The sequence below is a fragment of the Hydractinia symbiolongicarpus genome, chromosome 2, assembly GCF_029227915.1.
Source record: "Hydractinia symbiolongicarpus strain clone_291-10 chromosome 2, HSymV2.1, whole genome shotgun sequence".
Classification (NCBI taxonomy): Eukaryota; Metazoa; Cnidaria; class Hydrozoa; order Anthoathecata; family Hydractiniidae; genus Hydractinia; species Hydractinia symbiolongicarpus.
The window spans coordinates 11,464,430-11,481,987 of record NC_079876.1 but is presented as its reverse complement, the minus strand read 5'-3'; the positions used below and the strand labels follow the sequence as shown (position 1 = coordinate 11,481,987).

At 33.3% G+C, this 17,558-nt stretch overlaps 2 non-coding genes across 2 annotated transcripts; both read right to left on the bottom strand.

Annotated features, from left to right (window-relative positions):
* Positions 1–15,474: 15,474 nt before the first annotated feature.
* Positions 15,475–15,546, bottom strand: Trnag-ucc (transfer RNA glycine (anticodon UCC)). Its single transcript has one exon. It is a non-coding gene; the product is annotated as a tRNA-Gly (tRNA).
* Positions 15,547–17,069: 1,523 nt separating this feature from the next.
* Positions 17,070–17,141, bottom strand: Trnag-ucc (transfer RNA glycine (anticodon UCC)). The gene has a single exon. It is a non-coding gene; the product is annotated as a tRNA-Gly (tRNA).
* Between the last annotated feature and the right edge of the window lie 417 nt (positions 17,142–17,558).

The following is a 17,558-nucleotide window of genomic DNA, read 5'->3' as shown; positions in this document are numbered from 1 at the left end:
ATTCACAAATAGTAAGAACTTTTTAGATATTTTTAGACGTTATGTTTTTATGTCGCTAGAGTTACGTGTCAGGCAGCATCGCATTTGCCAGGAAAAAGTCACTTAAGAGCTTCAAATTCTTTATATTTTACCGCGTTTTTTTTTACACTTTTTTGCATAATTAATGTTATCAAACAAATGTGCTAGCGAAACTTTTGGTTTGTTGAACTTTTTATATTGCTATTGTTTCTCTTTATATGTGTTTTACTAAGCATAAATAGCTAGCTGGCGTCTTCCCAGTTTAACTATATTTAACTGGGTATCTGTCTTATCTAATGTTACCTTCAAGCTCCATATCTAAACCTAGCTAGCTAACTGATGATTAATGTTGTTATTCCTCTTTTAGCTATTTATATCCACCTTAGTAGTCAAACTTAGGGATCTTATTTGAGCTCGAATTATGATGTAACAAGCCCCAAAATCTTTTAAAGACTTATTGAACTTTTAGGGTAGTGTGAGGAAAAATTTTACTTTAAGAGGAATGATTTTGTAAAACTAAAGTGTGTGCGTTAATTAGAGTAAGTTTTATTGTTTTGTTGTTGACATCCTGTTAAACTTCTGTAAGCTCGCATGTAAATTACAAGGTTATATATTTTTACAAGGGTAGTGGTTGATATTTTTACAAAGTTTGTTGACATTTTTTGGGAAATTTACCTGGGTTTTTTACATTTGTGGTTAAAATTTCTCAGCAGAGAATAGTATGGTTGCCGATTATATTGTTTGTGTTGCAAACTGCTGTTTTTTAAATGTTGTGTAAAAGTGAATTTAGACGATAATAATACGCTAGGTGTGTCTGTCTGTGTGTCTGTGACAGGCAAAGTGGATGTCTTCATTTTCCTTTGATGTTTCCGAAAAATGCATGTCTAATATGTTAAATTTTCTGACGTTACGACGCGACGAAAATAACACTACTTTTACGTCAATATCCTATATTAAATTAATGAAGCCATTACAGTGCACCTAAAACTTTGAGGCCAAATAACTTGGAAACGAGGTGGTGACGTCAATGATTTTTCACCGCGTGGGTAACTAGGGACCAACTAGGACCAATTTGGGTAATTTTCCCAAACCTGGGTCCCCGAATCCGTTTCGGAATGGACGGGTTGATGACGTCATCGAAAAACCTTCAAATCCTAATATCTCTGCAACCGTTTGTCAAAAATACGCGATCCTATACATTTTCTTGATAAGCGTTTCAAGACCTACACAATGAAGGCGGCAGGTATACAAATTTCTAAAAAAAAAATTTGGGGGGTTTGACTGGCCATTGCTGACATCAGCAAAATGTTAAAACCCTTATGTCTCATTAACTGCTTATCAAAAAGATATGATCATATACATTTTCTTGGTCAGCATTTTAACATCTGCATAGTACAGGCAACGAATAAACTAAATTTCGCCAAATATTTTTGTAATTGCACTCCTGACGTCGGCAAAAAATCTAAAACAACCTACTTTTCCATTGTCCTTCTGCCTAAGTGGATTTTTCCACGGGCCTTATCGACTAGTCTCTTATAATAATACGCTAAGTGTGCCTGTCTGTCACTTTTGCAAAGTAGATAAAATTTCTTTGATAAAGTCTATAAAACATTGCCTATAAATTTGTTCTGTAAATTAGCAAACTTTGACGTTAAAGCAATATTGACGTCAAAGGAAAGTATATTAAGATTAGTGAATCCATTGCATTGCACTTTTAAATCTAAGGCTAAATAACTTGGAAACGGGTGGAAATAACTGACGTCATCTCCTGCGTGGGTAACTAGGGACCACTTGGGACCAATTTGGGTAAGTTTCCCAAACCTGGGTCCCCGAATCCGTTTCGGAATGGACGGGTTATTGACGTCATCAAAAAACCTTCAAACCCTAATATCTCTGCAACCGTTTATCAAAAGTACATGATCCTATACATTTTCTTGATCAGAGTTTCACGATCTATGCCATGAAGGCAACTGGTATAAGAATTTCCAAAAAAAAATTTTTAGGTTTTGACGGGCCATCTCATTAACTGCTCATCAAAAGCACATGATCATATACGTTTTGTTGATTAGCGCTTTAACCTCTACACAATAGAGGCAACGTGAAAACAAGCGTCTGAATTATTTTTTGTGGATGGGTTGATGACGTCATCAAAATTCAAATAAGGCTTCTTTTTCATTTTTATACTGCCTCAGTGGATTTTTCCACGGGCCTTATCGACTAGTTTATATAATAATGCAGATGTAAGATGCGCACTGCTGTATTGTTTGTTTTTTGATGGACATATATCTGCTACATAAATTAAATGGAATACAGTGGATTCTTCCACGGGAAACAGCTAGTTGATGTTAAAGTAGTATTATTTTCGTCGCGCCGTAACGTCAGAAAACTTAACATATTAGACATGCATTTTTCGGCAACATCGAAGGAAAATGAACACATCCACTTTGCCTGTCACAGACATACAGACACACTTAGCGTATTACTATATAGACTAGTCGATAAGGCCCGTGGAAAAATCCACTTAGGCAGAAGGACAATGGAAAAGTAGGTTGTTTTAGATTTTTTGCCGACGTCAGGAGTGCAATTACAAAAATATTTGGCGAAATTTAGTTTATTCGTTGCCTGTACTATGCAGATGTTAAAATGCTGACCAAGAAAATGTATATGATCATATCTTTTTGATAAGCAGTTAATGAGACATAAGGGTTTTAACATTTTGCTGATGTCAGCAATGGCCAGTCAAACCCCCCAAATTTTTTTTTTAGAAATTTGTATACCTGCCGCCTTCATTGTGTAGGTCTTGAAACGCTTATCAAGAAAATGTATAGGATCGCGTATTTTTGACAAACGGTTGCAGAGATATTAGGATTTGAAGGTTTTTCGATGACGTCATCAACCCGTCCATTCCGAAACGGATTCGGGGACCCAGGTTTGGGAAAATTACCCAAATTGGTCCTAGTTGGTCCCTAGTTACCCACGCGGTGAAAAATCATTGACGTCACCACCTCGTTTCCAAGTTATTTGGCCTCAAAGTTTTAGGTGCACTGTAATGGCTTCATTAATTTAATATAGGATATTGACGTAAAAGTAGTGTTATTTTCGTCGCGTCGTAACGTCAGAAAATTTAACATATTAGACATGCATTTTTCGGAAACATCAAAGGAAAATGAAGACATCCACTTTGCCTGTCACAGACACACAGACAGACACACCTAGCGTATTATTATCGTCTAAATTCACTTTTACACAACATTTAAAAAACAGCAGTTTGCAACACAAACAATATAATCGGCAACCATACTATTCTCTGCTGAGAAATTTTAACCACAAATGTAAAAAACCCAGGTAAATTTCCCAAAAAATGTCAACAAACTTTGTAAAAATATCAACCACTACCCTTGTAAAAATATATAACCTTGTAATTTACATGCGAGCTTACAGAAGTTTAACAGGATGTCAACAACAAAACAATAAAACTTACTCTAATTAACGCACACACTTTAGTTTTACAAAATCATTCCTCTTAAAGTAAAATTTTTCCTCACACTACCCTAAAAGTTCAATAAGTCTTTAAAAGATTTTGGGGCTTGTTACATCATAATTCGAGCTCAAATAAGATCCCTAAGTTTGACTACTAAGGTGGATATAAATAGCTAAAAGAGGAATAACAACATTAATCATCAGTTAGCTAGCTAGGTTTAGATATGGAGCTTGAAGGTAACATTAGATAAGACAGATACCCAGTTAAATATAGTTAAACTGGGAAGACGCCAGCTAGCTATTTATGCTTAGTAAAACACATATAAAGAGAAACAATAGCAATATAAAAAGTTCAACAAACCAAAAGTTTCGCTAGCACATTTGTTTGATAACATTAATTATGCAAAAAAGTGTAAAAAAAAACGCGGTAAAATATAAAGAATTTGAAGCTCTTAAGTGACTTTTTCCTGGCAAATGCGAGTCTGCCTGACACGTAACTCTAGCGACATAAAAACATAACGTCTAAAAATATCTAAAAAGTTCTTACTATTTGTGAATCCAAATCTACTTTAAACCCAAGCTTTCATTTTCTACTTCTAACTTTTCTTTACTACTTCTAGCTCCACTCTTCACTTTCGAATTAACTTCTTGTGGCTTCTAACTTTACTTGTGTACTTCTATGTTCACATAAAATATATATAAAAAAGAACAGAGTGTAAAACCAATTGGCAAATTTTTAGGCTAATTAGTCAAATTAGAAATGCAAAAACAAAGTTTGAGTCATAATTCATGTTAAAACAACAACAATCAATTTAACAGTTCATTTTACGTCAATTTTTGCACTAAATTTCCAACACAAAATACATATTCTAAATAATTCCTATGATTTTCCTCAAAAGTTTAATCAAAATATAAAAGATGAGAGGTGAACGACAAAATCAAAGTTTGCAGAATTTAATTATTTTGGTATATATATGTCTATTGATATATGCCCTTTATAACAATATTTCAATCCAAAATGTGAAAAAGAAAAACAGTTTGCAACAAAATCAGTTATTCTGATGATATTGCATACACTTTTTCTCCACAAAAGTGAAAAAAAAGAATGGTTCTAGGAAATACTTCTGATTCAACAAAAATCAGTATTTGTATCTTGTACTCATTAAATATTACTCAAAATTTCAAAAAACTGCGATTTGGAATGCATCAAATTTATAAATAGAGAGGGATCAGTCATTTCGGTTTGTTGTCCTGCCCGGTAAGAATTTATACAAAATATAAAAAAAAACACAAGTTTTTTCGGTGTTGTACTCCCTCAAAAAAGTTAAAACATACTGCCCTTTACCAACAATTTTAAACCTAAATGTCAAAAAATCAATGAGCAAAGAATAAACTTGAATCAACAAAGATCATTATGTATAGAGCTTGAAATAATAATCAAAATAATGTATAGAATCATGTACAACACCAACAAATAATAAAGTCAGAAATAACACATCTCCACTTTGTGAAAAACCTTTAATAATTCAATCAAAGTGTCAAAAAACATAAAATTTATATCTGGAAAATCATTTCTTCGATTACATACTATCCTGTTCCCAAAAAATATACACAAATTGTAAAAATGAACAGGTTAAGAATACAAAAATTTTTTCCTGAGTACGATGATCTGTAGTGACCTTTACCAAATATTTTAAACGTGAATGTCAAAAATGAATAAGGAGTAAATTTGAATCAACAAAGATATTGTTTTTGGAAAACAGAGTGTATATACGGTCTGTCCTCACAAAAGTTTATACAAAATGTAAAACAGATTTGTTTTTAAGGAGCACATCCAAATCAACAAAAATCAGTCTATTTTTTGCATGTCCTATATTGCCATTGCCCATAAATCTTCCACAAAAAGGTTATGAAACACATCAAATCATAGAAAAATCAGGCATTTCATATAATATTAAAAACAAAAAAGTTTTCATTATCACCAAACACAGTTATTATTACAATTTTAAAATTCTTAACAAAAACGTTAACAAAAACGTGAATTTGTTCTTTCAGTATATTGCATGTGGTCTTTTTCCCACAAAAGTTTACACAAAATTTTAAAAAGCAGCAGTTTGCAACATAAACAAAAACACAAACAACCATACCATCCTCTCATAAATTAAAATAAAGTCATAACCCCACGTAAAATTGCCAATCAAATGTCTACAACCCCCTGTAAAAATAACCTGGAATTTTACATGTAGGCTGACAAAAGTTTAACAGGATGTCAGAAACAAAACAATAAAAAATAACTTAACACACATGCTTTAAATTCTGAAAAAAATTGCTTGGGTCCCCTTGTAAAGTTTACAGGAAATATGAAAATAATTATACTCTTAGAAAAATACATCCTACTATCCTGTCCAAAGTTTAAGTCTTTGAAAGATTTTGCTCATAAAAGAAGAGAAGTTTAAGATAGGTAAACTAAGTTAGCTCGCTATACATATTAAAAAAAAGGAATAACAACATAATTCATAGGTTAGAGCTAGCCATGGGATAAGAGAGCAGGACTTGGAGAGGCTAAATTAGCTAGCTAACAGTAGCTAAGACCCCCAGTTAAATATATCTAAACTGGGAACACTTAGCTATAACTAAAGCTAGCTATTTATGCTTAGTAAAACACACATAAAGAGAAACAATAGTAATGTAAAAATAATAACATTACAATAAGCAGTAAAGTAAGTTCAACAAACCAAAGTTTTCCGTTTGTTAGTTAGCTAACAGCTTTATGCAGCATTTTGAATTTTAGGACAAACACATTAGTTACACGCCAGGGGATCATTAATTATGCAACAAAAACATAAACAAATATGGTGGCTAGGTTTTTTTTTAAAAAAAGCGGTAAAATATAAAACTTCAAGAATTTGAGGCTTTTCTTGGAAAATGCGAGTCTGCTTGTTCCAGTGACATAAAAACTAAACGTCTGAATACATCAAAGTTCTTACTATTATTGATTTTAAATCCACTTCAAACTCCAACTTTTATTTTCTAATTCTAACTTTACTACTTTACTTCTAGCTCTAACTACCACTTCTTACTTCACTTCTTGGACTCTTCTTTCTCTGAATTACTTTTTTCAAGACAGAGGGACCGTTCTTCTGTTGTTGTTTTTTTTCGGTGTCAAGGGACACCATTTTTGTAAAGAAAGCCGTTAAATTTATTTCAGCAAATCAAGTTGCTCCATTTTGATCACGTGATGTAAACAAAGTAAACCCGCCAGCAAAATGGACATAATTTTTTCGGTGACTTCAAAGGAAATTTCGGCAACATCAAGGGAAAATGACCACATCAACTTTGCCTGTCACAGACAGACGGACACACTCTCCGTATTATTATAATATTATAAGAGATGACCAAAAAAATTAAAGGTTTTCAACAACTGCAGTATTTATGTGACATTTAAAATCTAAATCTACTAAAATTACTTGCTCTGACCATCTGACAAATGCGAAAATTATTCGGAAAGAAGTTTCCAAAAGCATTTCAACATACATCTCACCCATAAAATTTAAATCACTCAAAACGCCACATATATACAAAAAAGCTGATCAATGTCAAACACAAATCTCTCTCATTGTATATGTTAAAATCAGTTAGTTTATTGCAAACCCTGCCAAAGGTTGACACACAATGTGAAAAATAAACAATAAATTGTGCCTCTGACAGAATTTTTTATCTAAGGTGTAAAAAAAGGGATTTGCAAGGACAAATTATAATGCAATAAAACATTATTTGATATATTGCATACAGTCCTTCCTCACCAAACTTTAGACAAAATGCCAACAAAATAACGGTGTTTAAATCTAAAATTAATAAAGTCCTTTTAGCAATTTGCATGCTGTTTTACCATCAATAAAGTAAACAAAATTTCAAATCTCACATAGTATTCTGTCACAAATTTTCATAAAATATATATATAAGTCATAATGAGTCATGTTAAACAACAGCAATCAATCTGTATATAAGTTCATTTTATGTCAATTTTTGCACCAATTTTGCAACACAAAATACAAATTCTAAGTAATACTAAAATCTCTTATTTTGGTCCTTCGCATATCGACGGTCTCCCACAAAAGTTTAATCAAAATGTAAAAAATGAGAGGTAACGACAAAATCAAAGTTTGCAAAATTTAACTATTTCAGTACATATATCTACTGCATATGCCCTCTAAAACAAAATTTTAATCCAAAATGCCAAAGAAAAACAGTTTGCAACAAAAATCAGTTATTTCGATAATATTGCATACACTCTTTCCTCACAAAAGCTTCACAAAGTGTAAAAAAAAGAATGGTTGTAGGGAGTGCTTCTGATTCAACAAAAAAAGTTTTTTTGACATATTGCATCTAGCCCTTACCCATTAAATCTTACACAAAATTTCCAAAACTATATACGATTTAGAACACATCAAATTTAAATCGAGAAGGATCAGTCATTTCGATATATTGCACGGAGTCCTCACCAGTAAGAATTTATACAAAATATAGAAAAACAAAGCTTGGAAGGTGTAAAATTGAATTCTTCTTCTGTGTATATATATATGGTCCTTCCTCGCAAAATTAACATAAAATGTCAAAAAGGTTCAGATATAACATCTAACACAACAAAAATCAGTTCTATCAGTATATGTCATGCCATTGTCTTCCACCAAATGTTCCCCTTAAAGTTTCACAGACACAGCCTGTAAATAAAAAACAACTAAGATCAGGTATTTTGGTCTATTTCATACCATTCTGTTTCAAATAACTTATAAAATGTAAAAATTGAGTGGTAAAACAGAAATGTCAAAAAGAAGAAAAAATAGCCTACAAAGAGTATAAAATTGAAATCAACAAAGTAGCTCTTTTGGTGTATTAAATATAAGCCATACGCACAAAAGTTTACACTAAATGTAAGAAAATGGTTGTGTTTAGTAATTCTAAATTAAGAAAAGTAAGTTCTTTTAGCATGCTGATTAAGGTTTTTGCCCACAATTTGAAACAAATCAAATTTACATTTTAAAAATAAGTAATTTCTGAACTTTATTTTCAGAATATTTGGAGGAAAAGAACTTCGCAAACCAAAAAAAACCCAGGAAAATGTTTAAAATTTTCAGGGTTAATAACGTTTGATGTGTTTTGTGGTAATATATATACTGGGAATCTTTTTAGTGTAAAGCTAGCATTAGCTAGCTACAGCAGCTAATAGCTAGTCACTTAAATATAAACTGGAGACTTAGCTAGGTATAAAGAACATGGCTACATATATATATATATATATATATTCCTAGCTAGCTAGCTAGTTGTTGTTGGTGGTTGGCTTTTTATGATGCTAGCTATAAAACATGTCTGGCAACAATAATATAAACAAAACTGAAAATAAAACATGAAAAAACCTTACAGAACCTTGCTATGATTAATTTATAAAACCATGCTCTTCTTCAAATGTTTTTTTAAAGATTTATTTTGAATGAAAGAGTAGAGAATACTCAAAAAGAACAGCCATCTTTTTCGTAAACACAATTTCCGTTTTATGCTAGGAACTTCATTTAACAGTCCGTATGCTTTGTGAATATCTAATACCGTTTCATATGTAGCGATACCTATATATATATGCTAACAAAGAGTTTTTTGGCATAAGGGTATATATATTTATATCGTTATTAGCAGCGGGTTATATATTTACACCTTATGTGCGATTTCTATGAAGTACATCCCTAATTTTTTTAGTTAAATTTTAGCGTACAGCCACGTCATAAGAAAGTGACCCGTGATTTCCGTGTCGTGGACTCACAGTTTTACTCACGCAAGGGAATTAATATATAAGATTAATCGATAAAACCAGTGGAAAATTCCACTAAGGCAGAAGAACAATGGAAAAATAGGTTGCTTTATTTTAACGTCAAAGTTTGGTAATTTACAGAACAATTTTATGAGGGATGTTTTACAGACTTTATCAACGAAAATAGTAAAGAATATAATCCTCTTTGCAAAAGTCGCAGACAGACAGACGGAACTGACTAGCGGGGTAAACCCGGCGTCGAAACGCCAGGGTAAGCCACTAGTCAAGGTGTGAGCCGGCGATGAACACTCTCTGGAGCGCTTAATAACAGCCGTAAACTGCTCCACACAATCAGGTGGAGTGCTTTAGTACAGGTATACAGAATGTTATAATCAAGTAAAGCCCATACACCATTATAGTGTTGCGACGGTAACATATTTTTCAAAAAATAACTTTCCCGCAACAATAGCTGAAATAAAAATAGAGTTTACAAACCGTTGTTAACCGGTCATGGCAAAAACATTTAATCAATAACATTTTATTTTGCGGAATAAGTTTTTCTGAAAGTTAAAAATCTAATCATGACAATGGGCTGACAGCTTAGTACAGTTAAAGAATGTTGCACAGGCGTGCAGGGATAATACCCTTTTGAAAAAAACTTTCTTGCAGGCTATGTTTAAATAAAAACACAATTGTTAACACGGGGATGAACAGTAAGTCCAGGTAAACCATGGTGCACATTCGCACAGGCGTAATACACAAAAATATATATAACAGCTTCGGTGTAAATAGAAAAACAGAAAACAATCTGTTGGGGGACCCGAAATTAAAATGCCCAGTAAGCCCCAACCAACTGTGTTACCAGGCTCTGCGATCGACTGACCTACTTTTCTCATTTTAACACGTCGTTTTTTCCACCGCCACCGCCAAAACATGGATGGGCGCACCAATGGTGCATCCGGCACAGATCTTTTTCCGGGCGGCGCACACAAGCTTCGTGCTTTGCACGTAGTTTTCGCAAGATATAACAGTATCCACTTTGTTTTGCAGGCTGAGGTGTTGAATTTTTACTTTGTTTCGCAGATAGTCTTTTTCGCAGGATTACCTGCGAAAATTATGCCTATGTACGGTCTTGTGTCTTCCATTTATGGTGATTTTGGACGCATCCTATTGCCTAGTAAATTTCGCAGAGAGGCTAAAAATTTGCTCCATATATGGCTATGGAACATACGCAAGAAATTAAAAAAAAACAAAAAACAAGGCTAGCGAAGTTGTGAATGTGAAGAAAGCATGATGTTGCTGTCAAACCTTGATCCGTATAAAGCTTTATAACTTGTATAGAATTCTCTATACTCGAACCATCCAATTTTTGTATGTGTATGTAAATCTTCAGATTTGTTTTCTTGTGTAGAAAGCACTTTCACGTTTTCAGTTAGCTAGCTATTTATCCTCTTCTGTGACTCTGTGTAGACAGCAGATCTTGTAGCTATACAGAATAAAGCTATTCTTATAAGCCTTTATAACAGTTTATTTAAGAGAAATATTTTAACTTTTTATCCTGATTGTTGTCAGCTATGATTCAAGACGGTTTTAAATCAGAAGATTTTTCCTCATCTACCTTCAAATAAAAATTTACAACCAGTATCTATTTTATTTTCCGATAAAGACAAACATTCTGGGCAATTTAAACCTAATCCCTTTACTGTCTTTAAGTTTGAGTAAAGTTACGTTACAGCGTTCTGCTCAGTATTTTAAGCTAGGTTGTTCATATGTTATGACAACAAAGCAAAAGAAAAGAAAAAGGAAACGTGTGTATCATCTCGAAGTTGTTCCTTTTGCATTAACCCAAACGTTAGTTAATCAATGTGGTACTTCTAGCACTAATGACGAGTCTTCTTCCATTTGTAAAAAGCAAACTTTTAACTTAAAATCTTTTTCGTCAAAGGTATTTCTAAATCTAAACCTATTAAACCTAAACAAGTTTAATCTGCAGAACCTTGGTAGATTCATTCCCTTCAGGTTTTATTAACGGTATTGGGAAATATAATGTAGGCAGTCACTACGACAAGCTCCACACCTCAGTGATCACGATTATTCTTCCCATTGTAACTTGCGAGAGGACGTCTTAAGGTTTATTCATTGTAGTGAAGGCTCTCAGGTTTGTCTTTTTCAACGGTCATTTTAAAAACCTTATGAACTTTCTCATGATATATATACAGAATTGATAAGGTCAATGTTATGACGATGCTGGCAATGTATCTGTTAAATTAATAATTGTCATGCTAATATTTTAAAGCAAAACATATTAGCTTTATACATATCCTTCTTCTTCTCATTGCTTAAATTTAGTTGTCTGTAATTCATGCTTTGTACATTATTTCTGAAACATGATGAATCGAATCAAACGTAACATATTTTTACAAATACTCCAAAAGTAGTTTAAAATTTTTACGCAAGAATGTTCCTTACTTAACTAATAATCCCAACTATGCCCATAATTTTAATATTTGTAACACGATGTGTGGAACGTATTATTAACACTGGGGTTTTCAATGATTTGTATGAAGGCATTTTGTCCATGGTTCCATTTCATTATATTTTTGAATTTTTTATTATATTTATGAAGAAAGAAGATTTTGATTTGGTTATTTTTTAATGACCTCCAATCTGCAGAAAACTTTATTTTGGTGCTAAATATGAAGAAAGAAGAATGAACATTCTAATTATTGCTTTAATAACTTTCAATCTATAAAAAAACATTATGATGGTGTTGTGTTGTCTTATTGCTGGTTTGATTACACCCTTGATGATAAAGATTTTAATGTATTTTATGTTGTCATTTATTCCCCTTTTTCGATCAATTCGATCAATACTAGACGTCTATCGCGTATGTCACAGAGTCGGTTTTATGGCATTTCAGCGTTTAAAGGGCGTAAAAAGGCGTTGGCTTCCAGGGCTCCGCCTTGAACCCGTTAGAGGGCTCACAACGCCCCCCAAACCCCCAGTTGGTTATTATCGCACCTGAAGTGCGATGTTGACCCTGCGGGTCAATGGTTCAACTAAGGTTAATTTTTTTCTGGCTACGCCCCTGGTGTTACACAGCATTGAACGCCCGATGGAGCGATTAATAAGAGTTAAAAAAAGTGTCACACATTCAGGTAAAGTGATTTAGTACAGTTATATAGTATGTAGTATATTAATTGTAGTGCACACAACTTTATGGTGTTTCTGGTGTCATATTTTTCAATATGGCATAAGAATCGGATTGCAGCCAACTGCATTTGGCTACTTTCACTTTCTATCCAGAGGTAGCTAAAAAGAGCTAGCTAGGTAGACCCATCTTCAACATAAAAATAAATAACAATGTAGCAAACAGAATAAAAACTTTAAAAGAATCGTAATAAATAAAGATAGTTATAGCTAGCTGCGTTAAAAGCAGGATTCTTCCTCAATATCTATGTTTATAGATAGTTAGCACAAAACTTTAAATTGGTTTGTTTAAGATTTATACATGGCTAGAAAACTTGATAAAATATTCACCTTTACAGGTGAAAACATACAAAAACTAAATAATCCTATAGATAGAAAGTATTCAGAAGAAAAAAGGATTGAAAGCAGATCTACCAAACTTTACACCAACACTTCCAAACCAAAAATGGCCTTCGTAAGGGTAGCATGTTCCCTCCGTCGGTATGTTGAGGCCGCAAAGCACTTGGATTGGTCATTAGTGAAAATTCACCCGTGATTGGTGTATTGCGCGTGAGCGGTCCAAGGTCGGTAAAAAGAGCGGCGTCTGCCGGGATTCAAAATAAAGCTGCAGGACCGCGGGGATTTTCCGCGGTTCTCGCTACTTAGGACGCCATGTTCCACGCAGAGACAAATTGACGGAATACGGTTATTATTAAAAAGACTAGCCGGGATGAGCCACAAGTAACTGTTGGTGAACGCCCTAAGGAGCGCTTAAAAAGAATTGCAAACTGTGCGACACAGTCAGGTGGAACGCTTTAGTACAGGTATGCAGTATGTCGTAAATCACGTGAAGCGCACACACCATTAAAGTGTTGCGACTGTAACATATTTTTCAAAAAATAACTTTCCCGCAACAAAAGCTGAAATAAAAACACAGTTTACAACCGTTGTGACTCTGTCATAGCAAAAACAATCGGTCAATATTATTTTATTTTACGGAATAAGTTTTTGTAAAAGTTAAAAAATTAATCGTGACACCGGACTGAGCGCTTAGTATAGTTAAACGGTGTTGCACAGGTGTATAGGGATAATACCCTTTTGATAAAAACTTTCTTGCAGAATCTATTTAAATGAAAACACAAGAAACAGTCCTTCGTTTCTTGGACAGAGCTAAGCGGTTAGTTCAGGTAAACATTGTTGAACATTCGTACAGGCGTGATTCCCAAGAAAGTTTAAAAATTAATTGTCACAGTGGGCTGACCCGCATAGGCGTAACAGCCTTTTCCAAAAAACAAGCTATTGTTAACACTGAGCTGACCGCTTAGTACAGTTAAACAGATGTGAACAGTACCTTCTCCAAAAAAACTTTATCACAACTTCGGTTTAAATGACAACACAGGAAACAGCCTGTCGTTACCCTTCCAGTTAAAGCAATTGCTCAGCCATTTTATTTGCAAAACATTTTTTAAGGAAAATAATTATGTAGCTACCTAGATAAACTGCATTTAGCATAAGATTTATTGCTGAGAATATTGCAATATTGATAGCCAAACTGATTTTTTATACTCTCACTTTTTAGGTAAATATATGAGATAGCTAAATGGCTACATCCTCGACATAAAAATAAATGTTGGATTGGAGAAAAACCTCTTATACCAAACAAAATTAGTAAAAAGTAAGGCTATTAGCTAGCTAGCCTTCAAAATATTCGTTCCTAGCCAAAAATCCTAAAACTGGGGCGTTTAAGATCTGTACGTAGCTAAAAAACGTGACAATATATTTATCTTAACATTTTAGAACATACAAAAAACCAATGTTACGAAAATAAAATAAATTATAGAAAGGAAAAAAGTGAAACAGACTTACACAAACAGCACTGACCACCATTACTTTAAAAACTAAAATGACCATCATGTTTCGGTCCTCGTGTTTCTTCGTTTGCCCAGGCCACGAAAGTCTTGGGTTGGTTTTTCAAAGAATCAAGCGTTTTGATTAGTGTATTATGTGCGAGCGGTCAAAACAAAGTCAGTAAAACTATCAGTAAATTGTCCCATTTGTTGTCGTGGCTCCTGAGCGAAAACGGCGATTGAGGTCACGGGGGTAATTATTATTAAATATGTCGTATTAAAATAATGCATTCATTTTTATCATTAAATTTATTTTTGATACTGATGGTAATAAATTAAAGTAATTAAACTAATTACAGAAATAAATTAATTTTAAAATTTATTTCAATTAATAATCAGATTTGCGATTAAATGACCCCCTGGTTTTAAAAAATCGCGGAAAGATCAAAGAAATATCGGTAACCCTTTTGAACAGACAAAATACGGCTATTATTATAGAGACTAGCTGTTAACCCGTGTAAGAATCCACGGGGTCGCCCGTCCTTTATATATAGCATTTCGTGTTTCCGTAACAGTACGCTTCTTTCGCGGACACACAGACAAAACGTCTTTAATAAAATACACAACACAATGTTAATTTTCCGCAACTTTGACCATGTAATTATTTATAACAAGGAAACTGCATCGAAGGAATAATAACAGTATAATCCAGTAATCCATGAATTTTGTGTAAGATACTTTTTAAATTAAACTTTTGTGAAACCGCGCAAAAGACAAAATAAAATAAAACTTTAAAATAGCTGTGCGCAATTATGTGTGTATGCAACACAACGTGTTTCTAGCGCACAAACAGACAGACGAGATTTCCGGTCCTGGAATTTTATCGTTAAAACGTAGTAGCAATGGATATCCTGAATAACTCTAAATTTTCATCAAATGAATATGTAATTTTTCGAACGCAAATCACTTAAGATCATGAAAATTTATCTCCGTTTCACTACCTTTAGTGTGGCATAAATTTCGTGTTTAATTTACGCGTTATTTCCCCAAACTTTTAAAAAAAATCAGTAGAGAAATTTAAAGAAATTTTAGAGAATGTGTGTATTCTTTCGCCATCCCTAAAACGAAACCAAAATCAGATGCGTCAGCCGGGAATCGAACCCGGATCTATTGCTTGGAAGGCAACAATGCTAACCTTTACACCACCGACGCTGTGTTTATGTTCTATATAAAACATTTCTAAAATGCATAATAAAAACGTTAATATGTTAAGGCCTCGTGCTGTTATGTTTAATCGGAAACAATAACGAATATTTAATTGTTGATTTTTTTCAACATGCTTGACAATTGAGATTTTACAATTTTATTCTACTTTATAAGACCAGTTGAAGGTTTGCATTCATACATTGAAAAGCTATTCCATTCAGGGATACAGATAACTTCCGATAACTCGAACAATTTAGCCTAACAAATGTTCGACTAAAGCAAAGCTCCCGTTAATTTGAGCTGGGACAAAAATGTTAGTTCGAGTTAAGGCGATTTGAACTGAAAGAAATTTGGTATGTCGGTTTGACTTAACCTTTTTAATAGTTCTTGTCCAACAACTCGACTTATTAGGTTGATGTATTTGCGAAGACAGGCTCCGTTTTCACTAAACAATATATACTCCCGGTAACTCCAGAGCTTGACGCACATCATAGATTGCGGGCGAATTGGCTCATTTGAAGCATTATCATCTGTGTCTTCTTCTGCATGATGTTCTTATCAAAGACGTCTGATAAGTTTTCGTCATCAGTCATTATTGGCTCTGTGTTGATGACAGAATTATCAACAGAGGCGATATCATTCGCAGTGATTCTTTCTTTATTTGTTTTGTAAGATATTTGTAAGATCAAAACTTTCAGCAATTTGAAGAGCTTCCCTTTAACATATTGCCATCAAAAAGAACATTTTGGCTCCTTTGTAAAGAGAACCAATTAAGAACAACTTTTTCAAAATTTCTGGCTACATTACATGCCCATATTCATTTTTCGAACATTCATTTTATAATTAGACACTAAAAAGTTCGAGTTATCCAAAGAAATTAACTTAAGGGGGACCAAAAAAATGTTTCGAGAAAACGAATGTTCGAGTTATCCAGGTTCGAGTTAACGAGTAGAGTTTATAAGGAAGCATAAGGAAATGTACGAGGGACCGTAGAAAACAGATCGAGCTAATAACAGTTCGAGTTAACCGGTGTTCGATTTACCGGAAGTCTACTGTATTACGCCTCATTATTAAAATAAGGTTCTGAAAATAAAGCAAATAATTGCCTAGTTGCTGTCAGTAATTATCAACTCTTATATAAGGTTTTTTTTATTTATAGCTTTTATACAGCCGAATAATCACCAGCACATTTTACGCGTTCGTAGAAGAATACAGAAACAATAATAGTTTGTTGTACACTTACGGCTTTCTGCAAATACAGACTTTGAATTTACAGAATTGCTCAGGACACCTTTTACAAAAACATTTTAACGTTACCGTGCGACACTGATATTTTAGAATTAGACATCTCCAGACATGTTCAGGATTTTTGAGTCCAACTATAGAATCATAGACCTTTCTAAATTTCCCACCTACAAAAAGTTTCAATTACACGCAGTTGATAAAGCAGATTACCTAATAAAACCTTGTGTGGAATTTTAAAATCACATTAATTTTGTGATTTCTTAATTTACATAGAAAAAAACGGATGCGTCAGCCGGGAATCGAACCCGGATCTATTGCTTGGAAGGCAACAATGCTAACCTTTACACCACCGACGCTGTGTGTATGTTCTATATAAAACATTTCTAAAATGTATAATAAAAACGTTAATATGTTAAGGCCTCGTGCTGTTATGTTTAATCGGAAATAATAACAAATTTTTAATTGTCAATGACTGAGATATTATTTACTTGTTAAAAAATGCGCCATTACGAAAAAAAAACTTAAAGTTAGTTCTGGTTAAGCAGCGTCCTTAAATGTGCAGTAGTAAAATAGGCGTACCTTGGGCCAGCTGTAATAATAATAAAGACGTTTTTTATAAAAAAATTGAAATGCTTTTTCAGTTATTGACAATTAAAAGTTTGTTTTTGTTTCCGATAACAATTAGAATGTCTTTTCTAGTTTTTTTTCTTGAATAATAAAAAAACGTTTGTTAAAGTCATTTGTGATTTCTTTTAACGTTTTAAATTTAGTCT